At 40.9% G+C, this 19,487-nt stretch overlaps 1 protein-coding gene across 1 annotated transcript in view; it reads left to right on the top strand.

The window, feature by feature from the left end:
• Nucleotides 1–2,352: 2,352 nt before the first annotated feature.
• LOC129336563 (teneurin-3-like) overlaps nt 2,353–19,487 on the top strand; it is a 185,609-nt gene continuing 168,474 nt past the window's right edge. Inside the window, exon 1 of the mRNA XM_054989725.1 lies at nt 2,353–2,430. The gene's annotated coding sequence lies outside the window, so the exon portion shown is untranslated. The remainder of the gene's footprint in view (nt 2,431–19,487) is intronic.

Below are 19,487 nucleotides of genomic sequence, written 5' to 3' on the forward strand. Positions count from 1 at the left end.
GGCTTTTCGAACGGGCCTTTCTCTTGCAGGTGTCTCTTCCCTCGCGATCCTTTCAGGAAAGAGACACAGGGGCACGGTGGGGCCTCCGGCACTGGAGGGAGAGCGAAGCGACTGGCCGCAACAGCCGGACTGTGTGCCAAAAAAGGGGCATTTTTAGTTAGGGGCAGAACAAGGCCGAGGCGGGGCTCGAACATTTGGCCAAGGGGCTTCCTCGACGGAGCGGTTTCCCACCCCGCCCCCTTTCTTCTGGAACGTCCAACCGGGCGCTCCGGGACCCTGGAAGCGCCTGCCTCGCGAGGCCACGTGACAAGTGATGCTTCTTAGCGGGGTCCAATCGGATCCCGTTCTTCTTTGCCCCCTTGACAGGTGGGCGCTTCCCCTGTTGGCTTTCGAGTCGGGAAAGTCAGGAGAAAGCCAAGGAGGGCTCTCGGTTCGGGGGCTGGGAAGGTGCCGGGATCTCAGGCAGCAAATCCCGCCCTGCCTTCAGGTGCAGCGGGACTGTTCACAGCCTCCCTCGGAATAATAATGATGATGATGATGATTTTTGATTGATACCACCCCCCCCCTTTCAGGACAACTTAACGCCCACTCAGAGCGGTTTACGAAGTATGCTATTATTATTCCTGCAACAATCACCCTGTGAGGTGCGTGGGGCTGCGAGAGCTCTGAGAGAGCTGTGGCAGACCCAAGGGCTCCCAGCTGGCATCAAAGAGGAGGGGACTCCAACCCGGCTCTCCAGATTAGAGTCCTGCCGCTCTTAGCCACCACGCCGAACAGTTCCAACTAAGCAGGTCTACTCAGACTCCTACTCCTGTCTACTATTCAGGGGGGCTCAGTCACTAGCAGGGAAATGTCCTTTGGATGGCACTGACACGCTTTAGTCCAGGCGGCTCTAGAGTAAAGCGGACAGTCGGCGTCCTTTCCCCAAGTCCAGCTGCAAGCGCTGAGAGCCGGCAGACGGACCGGGGCGACGAGAAGCCAGACAAGCGCGCCTGCTTGCAAAGGACTGCCGCCTCGTCCGGCCTACAGGTGCCTGTCCACACGCGGTTTCCCGCTCGCCGCCGCTTCCCGGGCCAGCTTGCCTAACGCGGAGTGGGCCGTTTGCCTTGCGGCAGACGACCCGTCCAAGGCGGGCGTGAATTACGCGCGCGTGGAAGAGCGTCCGCTTGCTCCGCAGCCTGCTCTCGCCTAAGTTGGAGAGTGACCCAAACCTGCCGGTCACTCCGAGGCCGGCTTGGGAAGCCCCGCAGTCGGCTCCTGTCACCGGCAGGGGCTGACTCGCAAGCATCCCCGCGTCTGACTCTGCAGGCTGAATTACAGCCCTCGCGGCTCGAGCCCGTCACCAGCCTCGCCTCTCACCCACCCGCGCGCCAGGGACTCAGCTGCCCTGGCACGCCTGCCCCGACGGGGTGGAAGTGGGTCTTTTAAGCCCCCCAAAGGAGCAGCCCCAGCCTCTCTCTCCCCTGGGTGTCGCGGGCCCCTATCAAGCGCCCGGCCGCCCCTCGGAGGAGTCCCAAGCCAAGGCAGCCCCCCGGCCCCGGCGAGCGCGCCACGCGGCCCCGTAAGTTCATTAGTGTTTGCAATCAGCGCCGCGCCGCGCAGGCCCCCTCATCAGGGCAGAAAGCCGCCGAGAGCCATTCATCAGCGCCAAGTGTCGTTCACGGCTGACCCCTAAATCACGGCGCTCGTAGTAGATGCACTGATTGGACACAGCATGGGAGCCTCGGCACTTTACATTCGCCGGCGGAGGCGGCGGGGGAGAGGAAAGGGGGCGAGGCGGAGGTGGTTCAGTCCGGCTGGCGGCCGAAGGCGGCGGAAGGGGCGCCCCGGGGGCAGCAGCGCCGCGCGGGAGAGCGCCCGCCGGTCGTCCGATGCCGCAGCAAGGGGGCCGGGCAGTAGCGATGCCCAAGCCCCTGCCCCGCGCCCGGGCCGGCCGAGCGGCTCTCCCCGCGTTGCATGGTAGGCGCCTCTCTCCTGCGTGTGCGCCCCCTCGCTTCCCTTCTTTAGCCAGGGGAGGCAGGCACGGAAACGGCTGCCGCCGCCGCTGCGCCAACTAGTCCTTTGGGGTCCCCCCGTCCCACCATTAGACCCCCCCCCCGGCTGCGGCTGCCCCTCCCCCCTCCTCCTCCTTGTCGGGGGCTTCTCTCTCGCGTTTCCCTCAGCAAAGGGGGGCGAAAATTAACCGCCCGCCCCCTGCGCGCGCTCCTCGCCAAGGGAAGGCGCCGCCGAGAAAGTGAACTCCGCGGGGCTGGCTGCGCGCCCCCCCCCCCACCTCAGGACGAGGGAAGGAACTTGGCGCACTCCCCCCCTTCCCTCCTCCCCCCCCCCCCCCGCGGTTTCGTTGGCCAAGTGCGCGGAGCCGCGGCCGCTCTTCTCGGCGCTGCTGGGCTAACTGAGGAGCGGAGGAGAGTCCGGGCTGAGGCGCCCCGGGTGAGTCGCTTCGCTTCGCGCTCCATGCCGGTCCTAGCGCCCGCGGGTGAGGCCGGCGGTGTGGAGGGGGGTTTGGCAGGCGGGGGGAGCAGCAGAGCCCCCTTCATCCCCCCCCCGGCTGTCTGTGAGGGGAAAGTCTTTCGCTTCGGCCCCGACCTCCCTCGGGCGGCGCTTCTCTCCCCCTGGAGTCGGCTGGAAACTTTTGGGGGGTTTCCCTGGGGCTTTTGTTCTTTCTCTCGGCCGGCGGGCCCCGGAGTTTGGCTCTCGGAAGAGGACGCCGGGGGCGGGGGGGGGGGGTGAGTGCCTCTGCTGCTGCTGCCTCGCGATGGCACCCGAAGTGCCCCGTGGAAACGCTGCTCCGCTGCTAAATATAGGCTGCGAGTTGGAGGCGAGGGGGAAGGAGACGGAACTTGAGAAGGGCGGCCGGGAAGGCGCGGGGAATAGGCGGTGCGCGCTTGGGCGCAGCTCTCCCGCTTGAGCTCGCAACTCCTTTTGAGTTCGGAGCGCCCAGCTCGCCTTGCAGGCGGTGTTGCAGGCTTCTTCCCGCATCCTTTCCTTTCTAAGAGCAACCGGGGCTCAGTTGGCCTCTTAAGATTCAGCAGGTTGCGCTTTGCTGGTTTATCGACCTTTTCCAGTCACGCAAGGTGTACGGAGGTATCACTTATCCGAAAGACTTGCCTCCTAAACTAGCAAAAGTCGAGCCATCCCGTATGTTGGACGCATTTGGGGGGGGGGGGGCGAGATTAGTGCAACAGGATTTCATTCTTCCTCCTCTTTTGAAGTCGCTGCATTAGTCCGGATCTCTCTTTGTAAGTCTAATGGAACCTGAAGGAGTGCCTTTCCTAGGATAACCTGGTAGACTTCTGCATGGTTTTTGTTTGTGTTAACTGTGGTGTGTGATCTGTTAAGCTCGTTTCTTTTCATAACACTGTACTTCTGACAATGCATTTGACAAACCTGTGTAGGCAGTGAGAGAAGCCACTGGGTGGTCTGTTCACTCTGGAAGTAGACCTTCAGACTTCACCTAGTTCTTCTGTTACTCTGCAGAAAGGAAAGGACAGGACACATTTGAACCACTAATTTTGATCAATGCTAAAAACTGCAGAAAATAAACAAGGAATGCATGCTGGCTGAAGGTCTAGAGGATAGTGGATTTTTATTTCTTAGCACAACTGTAACATTTTCAGCAGGAAGTTACTCTCTTTTTTACATTATGCAATCTAAACAGTGTTATAATAATTTTTAAATTAACAAAACAATCTAGATCTTTTATGTTGCCATGGTAGAACAAAATACCAACGTTGTGATCGCATTGTGATTTTCAGGATTTAAGCAGTTCGTATAATGATTTAAACATATCATGATAAGGCATTTTGTTTTGGGACCAAGAATGTTTGTGTTTTATTCTAGGAGTCTGTTTATACTAGGTGTCTTACTTACAGCATGTCCTAATGATTTATAGTCAGGGGACTTATTTCCCTGATACAATTTTATGATTTTGGATGCTTAATTTTATTTATTTATATGAAGATGTATATATCCTTACATTATTGTGTTATGGAGATACCTTAGTGTATTTGCATGTCATAATAAGGAGAAAAATGGTCAGGCCACTATAGGAACTCTTGACAACATGTGCAAAGCTTATATAACTGCCTAGGTAATCTCATGAGTTCTGTTATGAACATTGCTATTTCTATTAAGGTAGGCATCCTAGACAGTATGTTTGATAGTCCAAATCTAATCTTCCGGTTGACTGTGGCTACTGGTTCTAAGATAGTGGAGACCCAATGGAATTTAGGGAATGCCAGTTAGCTTAAATAGGCTTAACTGTGAAGCAGATTAAGTAGTAGCTTTCATAAACCGGAAAAATGAAAGTGTCTTCTGTATGCTACATTAAAGTTATTTGGGAACCAAATAAGTATTTTCCTATACCTGAAGAAATAGTGAAGCTACTCTTGGACAACTGATAGATTGCCGTAGTTAGAAGTGGGATGTGAATGTCCTGAAGAAATTCTGTGCACCCCAGAGAATGCCGCAATCACAGTTTAATGCTGTTAGCAAGTTCACGCAACTACTTCATCTAAGCTCTTTTATGCAAATAGCAGATACTTGCGGCTCAAATACCAGTAACATAGTACCTCTCTGAACAAAATGGAGCCAAGTGTTGAACCACCATGATTTTTTTAAAAAACCTGTACACATAGAAAGAAATAATACAAACATCAAAAAGATTTCTGGGCACTGGATTTAGCACCGCCCCTAACAGAGTTGACGCATAGTGATGTTTCATATCCTTGAAAATGAATGCATCAGAATATAGCATCCCTTATCCATCACATTATTTTCTTCTTGTAGCCCAATGCAAGATCCCAGTAGTGTTAATGAACTACTTTTTCTGATTTAAATAATCTTTGGATTAAGTGTCATAAATGTTGAGAGATCACAGTTCCTGGAAACATCAGGCGTTGCTTTTTAAGGGGTAGTTCACAAAGAAAGGAAAATTATGGCAGTGGTTTGGACCAATGTTACCTTTCCTATGTCCATCATGAAGACATAAACTTAAGCTTTTTAAAAAAAATTGAGAGAAAATTGTCTTTAACTTAATATCAGGTGGTCACATTGATTTAAACAACTATCATGGAGAAGATCCCTTTCATATTATGGTGGAATAATATAAAAATGTTTTTAAAGGTCTTTCTGTAACCAACTATTATATTTCAATTTCTGGAAGTAAGTAGAAGATCAACTGAATTCTCAGGCTTAACACTTTTATGGAAAAGGCATTACTTTTTAAAAAATTAGGTGTGTTACTATGTATGTGTTTTGTTTTAGCAGGTATAGCTATATTGAGGATCTTAACATTTGTTATGCAAAACACAGAGCTTCTGTTACTTGACTGTGTTGTTTGTTTAACGAGAGCTCCACCATGTCATGTGTTTGATATACTGAGAGATGCTCTCTTTTTCCAGACAACCTCTATACATGGGAGGCTGCAGTTTTATGTTTCTCATTTTCGTAGCTTGAAAGTGGCAAGTGGCAGACATACAGTGGCAGACTTTTAGCTTTATACTGCATTTTGGTGTTAGAAATAATCATTTAAATGTTATTTTCTCCAGCCTTTAGGTAAGTTGCCTGTTAATATAAACTTGGTATTGTCAGATACCAGTTTTTGAGACATTGGACTTTGAAAGTAACATTTTTTTTAAAAAAATCACAGAACATCAGAAGCCTTCAACCCCCCCCCCCTTTTCTTTCTTTTTGTCTGTTTTGGTACTTGATTATGTCTTATAAAATTTGATTTATTTCATACTTTCTTCATAGCAGGCATTACCACTATGAAGCTTTTCTGATAATTGAGATTAATGTTTCTGAGCAAAGTAGTGGTTTGGAGGGCTGCATTCATTTTGAGCGCTGTTCTAATCAATTTTAGATATACAGCATTTCACAATGTATCAGTCTGCATCCAAACCTGCCTTATTATGTAGAATTAACTTGTTGATGATTGATAGCAGCAGTGCTGCATCTTGAGAAGTCATTTGTTTCAAAACAAGTGTTAGGGGTGCTAAGGTTTTTCAGAGAGCTGGGTCACACAATTCTGACCTCATTGTGGCCTGAATGAAGCATGCTTGAAGAGCGAGAGAGGAAACAAGACTCTCTTTGAAGAAGTTGAAGCATGTGCATGCTTAACATTTATACTTAAGCTGAAGCACAGGAGAGAGTTGTACATTTATCTGAACCCAAAAATGATAAGAGAAATTTCTGAACATACTATTTTTCCAGTTTGTATCTTCAAGAATTTCCAAGATTTATTTTCTTTTAAGAAAATCAATCTCAAGATGAGTTGAATTAACTTGATTTTAATATGTAACTTGATAACTGAGTAGTAGTTCATTGCATGATATTAGGAATTACTCTAAAAATTGAAGGTTTTAAATTTTTTTAAACCAGTAAGGATAGTGGATATGCTAAACTGCTGTGAAATTTGCATTATGTCTCTATATCAGCTCTGTCAGTATTTTTTTTCCTAGCAAAAGGTAAATGTTTGTATTTTACTATGGGCGTGATACGTAAGCACACTTGAAAGTGCTATTTGGCAAGAAAGACTGAAACTTGTAAAAATGTTTTAAAAAGTAGAATATTTTACTTCCAAGTAAAACAAGGGGCATTAAACTACACTTTAATTTGGCAATGCCATTTGTGTGAGACTGTTTATATGCCTGGTTCTAAATATCTTACTGTTCATTTTCCAGTTAAAAATGTTGGAGAATATTGTTGGAATATTCATTTTGAACAATTGAGTATAAATATTTTCAGAAGTGATGTTTGAATCAATCATGAAAATTTCTAAGTTGTAAAATTCTTGCTGAAGAACTTTAGCATTCCATGTCACTTTATAAAAAAGACCGTGTTCTACAGATCTGTGGCATTGCTTTGTTTCCATACTCCCTGTGTGCATACTGTATTGAAGCAGAAGCACTTGAATCCCTTCTGTTTTTTTAAAAAATGTGCATGAAAATATTTAGTCATTCTGTAAACAAGACTCTTAATATAAGAGAGATTTTTTAATGCAAAACATTAATGTTGACAAATTTTATCTTTTTATCTCTTACTTACTCACACACACTCATACACACGGGATTGGTCCAGAAAAGAATTTTCAGAGTGAAGAGAAAAATTGCTTAGTTGTTGATTGAGTTCATGCTATGGTGAAAAGTAAGGAATATTTGTTCCTATTATGTATATTTGATATGAACTCTTCAGACAAGGCAGGTTGATAGCTTAGTTTAAAATACTGTGGATTTCATTCATGTAACACTGTTCATCAGTGCCGATATACTATTAGTTTATGGCCTGAAGAATTTATAGGTATTAATTTTTAAGTTGAACTCAAACATTTTTAAAAAACAAAGTACAAGTGATTGGAAGTGCTTGGACTTTGAACTTCCCCTATCTGGACTCAAGATTATGAGTGGAATCAGATGGATATAAGAAATTTCTGCGCTTCCTAGGTTACAATTTGTAAAGATCACTATATGATGTGGTATGTTTTTTAGAGTTGTGTTGTGTTACGCTAAACTTGCTTCTATAAATGAGGAAGGAAACGCGGTATAGAAAGTATATCTACCAAATCAAAACCTTTCATTTTTATAATAGTCCAAAGGCAAAACATCCTTTTAGTAAGTTCTCTTTAAAAATGCTATTTTGTAGAGTAAGTGAGCGCTATTTCTTTGCGGCATAACTGTACTTGCATAGTTTGGAATCTGTACAGTAAATACTGTGTTTCTTTTTTTCTTCCATCCTTCTGTACTTGAAACATAAGAAGAAATTTCAACTTTCAGAAATATACCTGCATTATTCTGATGTTTTAATGGAAAATAGAGATAGGATTCATCTTCTCTTGGCACAGACTTAGAAAAGAGTTGCATCAAATCACTTTGTCACAAACAGTTTTTGTTAGAAGAAACAGGGCTAGGCTAGAGGCACAACTGTTTGATTGTAATATAACATTTCTGAATATTGTAATGGTACAATACGGCTACCAAATAGTAACACAGTATTCACTTAAAATTACTCTTAAGAGTTCTATACGTGTTCACCAGGGATGGAAATATTTTGTGTATGTAGAGAAAGAGCTGTGTATATGAACTAGTACCATTTTCTGTTTTAATGTAGATTAACAAATAGCCATACTGGAATATTAATATATACAGGTTATATATTTTCTCCCAAATATTAGATGAGATGTAACATTTGTCATCTTAAGGCAAACTTCATTAAAAAAAATAAGCCCCACTGAACTTAATGAGTGTTGTTGTTGGCAACAGAAGTGTTGAGTGTTGTTGTTTGGAGTTTTGCAAGTAAGTTCAATCACGATTGATGGGATTCCCCCCTAGTGAATGCAATGAAGTGTTTAAATTTCCATTGATTTTTTAAAATGGGAATTGAGAATGCTAAACTGTGTGTAGGATTGCAGCCACATGTGATAGAAATGGCCTGTTAAGACACAGCTGGATTGTAACAAATCATTTTGCTTTGTGCAATGCAATTTGGATTGACAATCATAAATTATAAAGAAAGGAGCACTGTATTTTATTGAAGCTTTTGCAGATCCTGTCCCCTTGAGAAAATTGTCATGGGTTGTACCTGACAGTGATATTTTTAAAGCTGATTATCTCCTGATAAGAAAAAGGGGGAAAAACTGATATAATCAACATTTCCTAAAATAATTCACAGTTGGGAATTATTTGGGGCCACAAAACTGAAAGTTAATGTAACATGGTGGTTAATGGTGAGCAGTGAGTTATGAAATGCTTGGTTCAGCTCTTAGCTTATCCAGTTACTGTAATAGAGAGAGGAGTGTTGCATTGGTCCTCTAAAGCCTGGAATTACTAGTAGAGCCTGCTGACATTGGCAGGGCATCCCCCTCAGTCTTGGGTCCCTTTCAGATGGGCTCTTTAACCTGCTTTGGCTTCTGAGGTTTCTGCAGTTTTAAGATTTCACACACCTTAATGGTACAACCTGCTTTGACCTCCGCAGTCAGTACTTTATTCCAGGTTTTCTCAAACCTGTTTTGATCCAACTTTTGTTGTTGTTGTTTATCCTTAAGTTGTGATTCCTTTTTTAAAAAATCTGTTTGCCTCCAAAAGCCAAAGCAGGTTAAAGCGTCTGTATGAAAGGGGCATTAGAGTAAATGCCAAAGACAGGTCACCTAATGTGCTTTATAGGTATTTGGATTTTCAGCTTCTGGTGCCAAAATGCCATGTGCTGGTCCTGACTATTGAGGAATACATATGAACTGTTGTCCTGAGTACTTGCAACAGTGTCATCTGAACGTTAAGCATTTTGTGAATGTTAGTACCACTTCATCAGAAGAAATAGTGACATTTCATGTGAATTGTTCAACCAACAATATTTCTGGTTTAGTTCTAATAGTTGCTGTTTTAAAATTAGATATTTGCTTTTGTGTGAAGCACTATGGAAAGATACATAGTGCTTTCTAAATTAAATTGATGGATTTTACCTGCAGATGTAGTATATTAATCTGAAGTTACTGGCAAAACTAGTGACATTTACTTCAGCTGTGATAGTTTTTTCTTTGAGTGTGTTATCTAATAAGAGGAGGCTTAAAAACTGAAAAACAAGAGTAATAATGAAATCCTAAGCAAAGTTACTGGCTGAAATCAATGGGCTTAGATTAGAGTAACTTTGTTTAAGATTTTAATATGTCACTCACTATTTCTCCGAAGTGTCATTGAGCTGCATTTACTTAAATCTCCTATGAATTAGCACACATGGAAACTTTTTCATATATGAATTCTATTACTAACAGTTTTGAGGCTTAAATTAGTATCAATTCTATGCACAATTTTGGGATGGTGCTGATTTGTTGGAATACAGATTCTACTACTAGAGTGTTTTCTCAGGTTATTATTACTTGCTATAAATTTGGTTTGCAGATCTAACCAGATATCTCTGATTTTTCTAAATAGTGTTTCAGTAATTACTGAGGCCAAGGGGTGACATTTAACTTCAGGAGTAATTCAGCATAGTAGTAGAAATTGTTTATTGCATGTGCTTTGACCTGCTGAATGTCAGTGAAATGTACATACCTGGAACTTGTGTTAAGTGAGACAGCAATTCTTACATTTAATAGAGCACTTCCCTCTTTTCCGATTTTTCTAATTTTTGTTTTGTATGAGAGTGCATTTACAAACAGTTTTTATAACTCTTGAAGCAAAATTCAACAGACAAGTTCATTTTTTATATCACTGCGTGTATATAATATAAGATCTCTTCACACAACTGAAAGCTGTTAGTCTCCTGTGTGTTGCTTTTCAGGCTCAGTATTACCTGAAGTGTAACTGCCTAACTGGCAAAGAAATAACAGTATTTGTAGTGTAGTAGCTGAACACAGGAGTAAGATTCTAATGAGAGGGGGTGAGGAGGCGGAGAAAATGGTGTTGAAGCTCCATTGTTCAGTGACCAGCCAACCACATTGCGAGCATCCAGCTGTTTGTTTTTTAGTTCATAAGGCAAGTACGTAACCCCACTACTTGAAAAAAGCGGGGGCCATTGTAAAAGATTGCATCCATTCTGAGAGCACTTTTTGTAACGGAATGTGGGAGAATAAAGCTGAAATTTTACAAGATGGTCTGTAAAGCTTCAGGTGAGGTTTCTGTTTTGATTTTCTTTCTTTCATAATTGGTTAGAAAATCAAAAATTTGAGGCAGTTAGCATCCTTAAGAGTACAATCTACTAATAGCTTTATTGCGCCTTTCTGTTATTTCAGTAATGATATGAAGTCTCAATTTTTGAAAAGTTGTCCTAGAAAGTGTTAAGATCTTGATTATATTAATAATAGCCAAGGACATGCAGTATTCAGCTGGGGTAAAGTTTATGCTGTTGCTTGATTGGATCTGATGAAAAAAGTTAATAAGCTTAATAATACCTTATGAACACAACTATGTATTGAGCCTGTCAGCAATAATGGATATGAGCTGTTTTTATCAATTAAGTGACTTGGTTGAATATCTTGCTTCCCAAAAAAAGGCTTTTTAGAAAAAAATTCAGAACTGCTTTTATCTGATAAAATATCTTTCAACAAAAGAAGTAATAGAAAATGTTGTGATATTATATACTTGAATTCAACTTTGAGTGAAAAGGAATTTAGGCATGTTATGGCTCTATCCAAAGTAAATAGCAGTGCAATCCTGTGAAGAGTTATTTCAGTCTAAGCCCATTGACTTCAGTGGGCTTAGACTGGAGTGTCTTTGCATAGGATTGCACAGTAAAATATGTTGGACATTGTCTTCTGTACAACTGTGTTCCAGACATATTCAGATAATAGCAGTGCAGCATTTTAAAATATAAAACAGCCATCTGAAATTATAAAGCGAGCCTCTCTCTTTTTTTAAAGGCTGCTGAAGTACAGTGTGGAAACCACAGGTAAATACAATGCTTGGGTTGCACTCCTGTTTCCAGCGTGCTTAAGAGTAAGTCCCATTGAGTTAAGTGAGACTTCATTGTGAATAAATATGCATAGGGTTGGTCTTAAACCAAGTGAGTTCCAGCCAGGCTGCATATAGTATGGATCTTATTTCTAAAACTGAATTTTGATTACATACTGTAGACCAATATATATTTGTCTTGGTTATTTGCAGAAGGTGTCTTAGTAGTGTTTATTTAAAATTATCTGCTTTTTAATGTTCACTTCTCATTATGTAGACACTCAGTGATGTTAGAAATGAGACGTTTAAAGGTAGTAAAGCAGAGGACTTTTTAAATACACCATCAGTTCAGTACACAATAGATGGTGGCAATGGCTTTATCTGTTTCTAATATGTCCCAATCTGAGGAAATAAATAATGTCCTAAATAATGTATTCTTTGTGAGTAGATTGTTTATTTGATGATAAAATCTTAGTACATTTTATCGCATCAGGCTTTCATTTGTAATTGTAAAGATGTTAATTGTATATAATATTTATTGAGCTGAAGTTCAATTTATTGTAAAGGAGTTAGCAGTACAATTAGAACTGTGCCCTTCTAAGCCCATTGACTTCAGTAGATTCAGAAGATTGTATTTGTTTATAACTGCACTTAGCATGCTAAATTATTTGCTACCGCTGTCCCTCTTATTATACAAATAATTTCAAGAAAAATGAAGCTTGGAAGTTGCTCATTCTAATAATGTATGTACTTGCTCTTTAAAGGTTTATAGGAAGACAGATGTTCTTGAGTTATGGATGATAGCTTTGCAGGAAGCACGCTTGTGAGTACTTATGTGGCTTATTCTTGAGCTGCTAATATTCCTATGTTATGGCATTCTTCAGCGTATTATTTTGAAATATTTACTGTAGAGTTACTTTTGCACTTTAGGGCGCATTCTGATTTAGGCAAAGGGGTAAATGTGGTCTTGGTCCTACACTAGAGTTATTTCTAGACTGTCATGGCTAGGCTGCAATGACTGCAATGGCAGATAGTTTCAGGTGGGTAGCCGTGCTGGTCTGCAATAGAAGAGCAAGATTCAAGTCCAGTGGCACCTTGAATACCATCAAGATTTCTAAGATACAAGCTTTTGAAAGACAGATTCTGACAAAGAGCGTTCTGATTCTTGAAAGCTTATACCCTGAAAACCTTCTTGGTTTTTAAAGTGCCACTAGACTGAAATCCTTCTGAATAGTGGCAGAATTTGTGTCCTGTGTTTTAGGAACAAGTGCTTCATGGGTTGGGAGGGGCATGGAGACATTGTCTACATAGCTGAGTTCACTGAGTGAGATTTTTCAAGAAAGCAAAAAATAGAAGTACCAATACCACTGCTTTTAAAAGATGCTGCACTGTTCACAGGAGCGCTGCAGGGGGCTCTTTTTGTGTGGGTTAGGCTGTCCATGCAGGGAGAATTGTGGGTATTGGCTTATCACATAATTTGTTCTTTTGCACATAGTTTGTCTCTATACTATTACCAACATTTTGAGGCAGTGTCTTGCAACCATATGAATGCAAGTCATATGGTGGATTTTGTGTTGTAAGAAGTATTTTGGTGCTTCTGTCTTTGCTGGTTCATACATTACAGAGTACACAGGTATCTCCTTTAACGTGCAAGTTTTGGGTTCTTATCAGAGTGTCTGAATTTGTGGATTGCCCCAATTTGGATCACAACCGTGGTGTGCATGGAGTGCCTGATTCAGGTCATAACTGTGGTGTGCAAGAAGGCACTTAACCCCCCCCCCCCCCCCCCGCATTTTCCTGACCTGAAACTGTACTGCGGAACACTTCTTGTTGTGTTGGGGAAACCCACAAGTATACATATGAGTTTTCCCAGTGGGTCAAATAGCACATCCCTGGGAACATTAAAGATTGGGAAAGCAGCATTTGAGGCAGAACTGGAGCTACTTTTCCATGCACTGCACATTTGTGATCTAAACTGGGAACAGTGCATACAGAAATGGAGAACAACCTGCTACTGGTATGTGATAGTGACACAGGGCACAGGGTGGGAACCCTGGACCCAACCTGTGTTGTCTGTAATGTGTAAATTGGCCCAAATTATGACAGACTGCTTGTATCCACAGTAAAATAACCTAGAAAACCTGTATTTTTTTGTAATTTTATCTGTCTTCCAGCATATGGGGACTTTTACAGGTTTGAAATGAAAGTTTTAATTTACACGTAGTATTTCAAATACACTTGTAATTGCATAATCTATAGAAAAGACAGTATTTGATTATATAAGAAAAGTTTATAACCAAAGGTAAGCTGTCTTCATTTTGCCCCGATCAGTTTTTTTTAAATCTAGCCCATTAGTTATTTATTGCTAATCCTTGTACTTTATGTATTTGGTATGTATAAGGCAATATTTTAAAAGGATTTTCTGTGCAGCACAGACTTTTTTTGTGGTGAGTGCAGTCTTCTGGACGTACCAGACCCGGTACAGCAGATGCCCTCACTGACTGCATTTGAGAAGGTATGTAAAGTTGTGAAGGATAGAGTTCCTTGGCAGATTTGGTTGTCTGCATAATTTTAATCTGTATGTTTTTAGACCTTGCATTGCTTTGATCTGTTAATGGGCTATGTTCAATCAATCATTTATTACCTCATTTATGTGCTAGAAATAATATTACGGCTTTTATTAGTTGCCCTCTATCTAAGGAGATAAGGGAGGTTATAATATTTTACATAAATAAATATACATAGTAATTTTGTGATTGTACCAGTAGACTTACAGGCAGAACAGCTTCTTGAGTACCTACATATTGGTTTATAGAGTTGTGTCTTGAAATTCCAGTTTTATTTTTGTGGTTAAAACTTAAATGATGTCAACCCCCCCCCCCCAAATCTTTTCACCATATCTCAGTTTTATAGCAAATGGAGCTGAATGATAGTGAATGTGTATCCTTAGATATAAAACCTATATGCATGTTATTTTGTACTCCTTAATGATGTCACTAGGATCGAAGCCCTCAAAACCAGTACCACAATGCCACTGTTTTCTTTGGCTAGAGATCAGAGAGCTATTTAGGTGTGTCTTAAGAATTTGGGTGTGTCCAGGGGGATTCCCCCACTCCTATAATGGTATACCATCATTTAAAATTGAGTTTTAAAATTGCTTTATGTAGCAAGAGGCTGTTGCTGTTTGAGAAATAAAAGTCTAAAGCACCTTGGGAACATTGAACATAATTACTCATAGAACTGGATATAAAAAATGTGTACTACCAAGTATTTTGCTCACATACACACAAACAATATGATTTGATAGGTAGGCATGATTTGGAATCCAGTCCTATACTGTTTAGAAAATGGAATTGGTTCATTTCCCTTTGATCCAACCTTAAGAGTTCTGTGCTAAGTGCTCTGTTGGTTGGTGTGTAGAGCTTGCAAGGCTGCAGTCAGTACTTTGCACTTTATGCTAAGGCTCGCAAAATGTGCCACAAGTTGGTCCATTGCTATTAGATATACATGAGGCCACCTTATACTGAGTCAGAGCTCTGGTTTGCCAAGGTCAGTGTACTGTTCACTCTGGCAGTGCCTCCTCAGGCTCTCAGGAAGATCTTTTTCACAGCACCTACTACCTGATTGGTTTTGCTTCAGATGCCAGGGATTGAATTTATGATCTTCAACATTCAAAGCAGTTACTCTGTTCCTGAGCCATGGCTTCTCTCTATTTTCATATAGTCTCTCAAAAGAATTGGTGATGGTGATGGTTGCATCCAATTATCTAATGATGAACTTGGTTTCCGTGTATATCAATAGACTCCGAGAATGGGGCCAGGTTTCAATAGGGGTATTCATCTGCAAGTCTTCAGAAAAATTGAAAACTCTCCCCAAATGGGGAGGATGTGGCAGCTGGAGCTGCTACCGCATGCGCTAGAAAGGTGGACACTCAGAGAAGCAGGAGCGACTGCCATGCCAGCTAGCTAGGTGGGCAGTCAAGAAAGGAGGAACAGGAAACAAGTGCTTCTTCTTCCCTGCTGTTGACGCAGCCAGGTGGGTGGCGGTGGCACTGGTGTTGGGGGAGAGAGAGGGGAGCAGGAGCTGCCACTGTGGGAGCCAGCCAGGTGGGCATGGTGGCACTGCAGGTAGGTGAGCTGTCCAGTGAGTGGCCAGCTGAGCAAGCCAGGGGGAAGAATGGGATTCTCCCTCAATTCTCACAAGTCCACACTTATAAATTGCTGTTGCTGATATCAGACACCTCTGATCCTTAATAGATTAAGCTGCCCATCAGTTGGGCATGCATTTTTTCACCATGCTGCAAAATTTTGTATGTATGTTTGAGCTGTTTTATTAACAATTTTGGGACATATGATGGAAAAACTTTTGTAGATTCTAGTGATGAGCTTCCTTATGAGCCTTTCTTTTACTGAGCACAAAGCGACAAGTGCCAAGACTAGGTGGTGGGGCTGCCTTTTAAGGCACCTAGCCCCGTCTCCATCACATGACCCCCCCCCCAATGAGGCCAGGGAAACGCTGCCGCTTATCCTCCGTGGTGGCAAATGCAACCCCTGGCTTCAAGCCTTCGCCTGCCAGCCGGGAGGGCTGGCTTGGCTCATGGATAGTATTGGATATCAGATAAGACAACTTCTGTTAGTATAAAGGGGACTGTAGCAATTTAGGCTAGCCCTAGTGTATTACTGTGAAGTCTCTTCAAGGCAAGAAACTAAAGTGCTATTGAGGGATCACAAAGGCACTGAAAGGTGGACTTCATGTATCCCATATACTAAAAATGGACTGTAAAGATTATTTCTTTTGGACAGTCATTCTGGAACATGAACCTTCTACTGCTGAGTATAATATTTTAATACACGGTGACAAAGTTGTCAAGTAAAAAGGGTTTTTTTTAATTAGAGATAGACACATGTCTGTGTAACCTCCATGAGTTAGTTGGTTTAGCCAAGTAGGGTGGAGTGAGTGTCTGGAGCTGAGCTGCTAAGAAGGCTGGTTAATGGGGAGCTTGATAAAATTTTACAAGCTCTTGTCACCTTAAATTTGAATAAGATTAACTGGAAAGACATTGTATGTGAAAATAATGAATAAAAGGGGGAAGGTATTAAATTTAGTCTGGTATTATTACTGGAATCAAGTTGTTATTGCAGGGCTGTAGTTTCTAAGTGGAAGACTGAAGCCTGAGTTCCAGTTTTTTCCTTAATCAAGAGGACTGTATCAAGGGGCTCTGGAAGTTGGTGGATCCTAAAAGTTGGACTTTACTCAACATGAAGTGGTGTCAAGAGACAACCAGTTACTTGGCTGAATTCAGAGACAGTGTTTGCTGCAGTGTTTCTGTTTTGTTACACCTATGCGTTCAGTTATAAAAATCTAGTTGTATTGTTCTAACTGGCCAAAGGTTTTTAACTTAAAAATTTCTTAATTCCTTGTATTGCAAGTTCAGTTCCTTATCTGCATAATAGATAGTTCTATTATGTTCAGTTCTATTATCTGCATAATAGACTGATAGATGAATTTTGGGGGAAATGGAAGGATTTCTTTGACTATTTGGGAAGAAATTAACATTAATTAAGGTAAGTTAGTATAAAGACAAGAAGATAAAATATAGAGACTTGAGGGAAGGAAAATAGAAGCTGATATTATAGTTTGTATAAGTACAATTATCTAAGGAGAGAGATGGAGAGCTGTTACACAATTATATTTAGTTATGGCAAATTTTGAATGTATTCTTCTACTAGTTCAATGTAATTTTAAATGCAGTGCTTGTATAAGTTTCCAACTAATTCCAAATATACTGTTTATATAAGACTGTATAAGTCTCAACTTCATTTCCAATGTAGTGTTTGTATAATCTTTTACTATGCACTTTCTATTTTTTAACATCGTTTCTTTTAAAATAAAAATTCTTATTAAATTTTTTAAAAAGTTTAGTTCCTTATTTAGTGCCACAGAATCCATATAGAAAGAGGTTATATCTGCAATGTACATGACAGGCAAACAAGCATGTTTTAAGTAAGACAGCATCAAAAATGACCCAAGCCCACAGGGATGTTACAGGGCAAGCTGTAGAGAGGTCCTCTTGTTTGCTGTATAAAATGGTGTGTATTTGGTGCAGTGTTCCCATTTTCAATATTCTTCCCATCTTCCACATTGTATCGTAACATTTATTTTAGAAAAAAATAATGATTTTAAAATCAGAATCTAAAAAGGTGGTCATTTTAAGAACAGATTGTTGGAAAAATTTAAATAATGATTTATTGCAAAAATGTTCTTATATAGAAGCAAACTATTAAAGTTTGTATTTTAAAGAGTTTCTATGAATTATTTACATCTTGAAAAATACTTAAACTGTTTCCGTATTCATATTATTACTGTGTTACGGTATATATAGAATGGTGTTCAGAAGGTTTTTTTAAACTTTTTAAAAAGATGCTAATATTGAGTCGTGAACTCTGGCGAATGTATAAAAGAACAGATATATGAAATGAGTTCTGCGGGTTCACATTTTGTCATAGCAGTAAAGCTCTAAAGAGTATTTTGCCATAGGGCAGCCTAGTTTCAAGAGCTGTGCCTTAGGTAGCTTAGCTGCCTTGTATAAGTGGGTGAGAGAAGTGACTGAACACCCTGTTCATGCTGATGTGCTTTTGGATCAAATTCAGTAACTGTTTTCATTAATGTAGTGAGAGTGAAAATACACTAAAATTAAGCATTATTTATTCCTTCAGTCTTTATTGTTCTTAATTCAGTGAGTAATATAGCACCAAGCCTTTATGGTATGCAAGTGTTTTAATGGTTTGCTGAAACAATGAGAGAAACAAAAGGTCAGAATCTTTGAAACCATTCCAAGTTTACAACTTGTCAAATACACAGTTCTTATTGTCTCATATTCATTTCATTAGGCATGACAAAATTGGCGAAATGGTGTCACCAGAAGCAAAATAGGACAGAGCTTGTATAAAGTGGTATGAAAGGCAATTTTCACTGGTGTTTTTTTCTTTTATTTCCCCAACCGTTGCGGCAAAGAAAAAAACTTAACTGGCTTTTAAAAATATAGGAACCTTATCTTCCACCTATTTGGCCACATAGTGTAAAAACAAAATAGAAAGGGCTTGCATGCATCTGACGAAGGGAGCTGTGGCTCTCGAAAGCTTATTCTACAATGAAGTTGGTTAGTCTTAAAGGTGCTACTGGATTCTTTACTATTTCACACCATTCTTAACATTTCTGCGCAAGTCACAATGCTGTATTAGTCACAAAAAAGGAAAGGTTAGATGAAATTATATATTACAACTTTATGGTGATATATTGTATGCATTAGAATATAACAAAAGGTTTTCTTGCCATGCAGTCCTAAGCAGAATTACTCTAGTGTTAAACCTATTGATTTCAGTGGGCTTAAACTGGAGTAACTCTGCTTAAGATTGCACTGTAGAGCATTTAATGTCCCCTCTGAAGAGCTTTTACCTACCTCGTGAGATAGGAAGTTTAGATGTATGGAGGAAAATATGTCTATTTTTTTGAGATTAAAGAAAGACCTGGTAGGAAACCTATATGCTCATCTTTGACCTTTCTGTTTATCAGCAATCTAATGAGACGTCTCTGCTGTAATAACAATTTTCAGTGTTTCTTGCACTAGTTCTTGCTAACAGCACAGGCCCTGTCCATTGGGGGCTAAGAATATTTAATCCTTTAACGCTGACATATACAACACATAGCCATGTCAGCTACAGCTGTTTCCAAACATCAGTAACAAAATTATAGACAGGTTTTGAAGCTTCTGTGGTGGAAATGAATACATCTGAGGATTCAACTTGCTGACAGTGTTTATGTAATTTAATCTTACCATCTGGAAGAAAGTAAACATTTTTTAGAAAATTAAAGTTAAGGAAATAAACCCTTTGTGGTTTTTAAATTTTGCTAAGTTCATTAAAATGTACAATTGCAAGTTCACTGTAGCTATATATGAAAATTATTATTCAAAAGCCACTGGGACGTCCAAGTTGTTTAAAAACATTTTTTTTGGCAGTCTCTGTGGACTCTCTGGAAACCGCACTAACACTTGTCTGTTGTTACTGTGTACCTTAATTGTGTCGAAAATACACTGGTAGCTGAGCG

The sequence above is a fragment of the Eublepharis macularius genome, chromosome 10 (assembly GCF_028583425.1).
Source record: "Eublepharis macularius isolate TG4126 chromosome 10, MPM_Emac_v1.0, whole genome shotgun sequence".
Classification (NCBI taxonomy): Eukaryota; Metazoa; Chordata; class Lepidosauria; order Squamata; family Eublepharidae; genus Eublepharis; species Eublepharis macularius.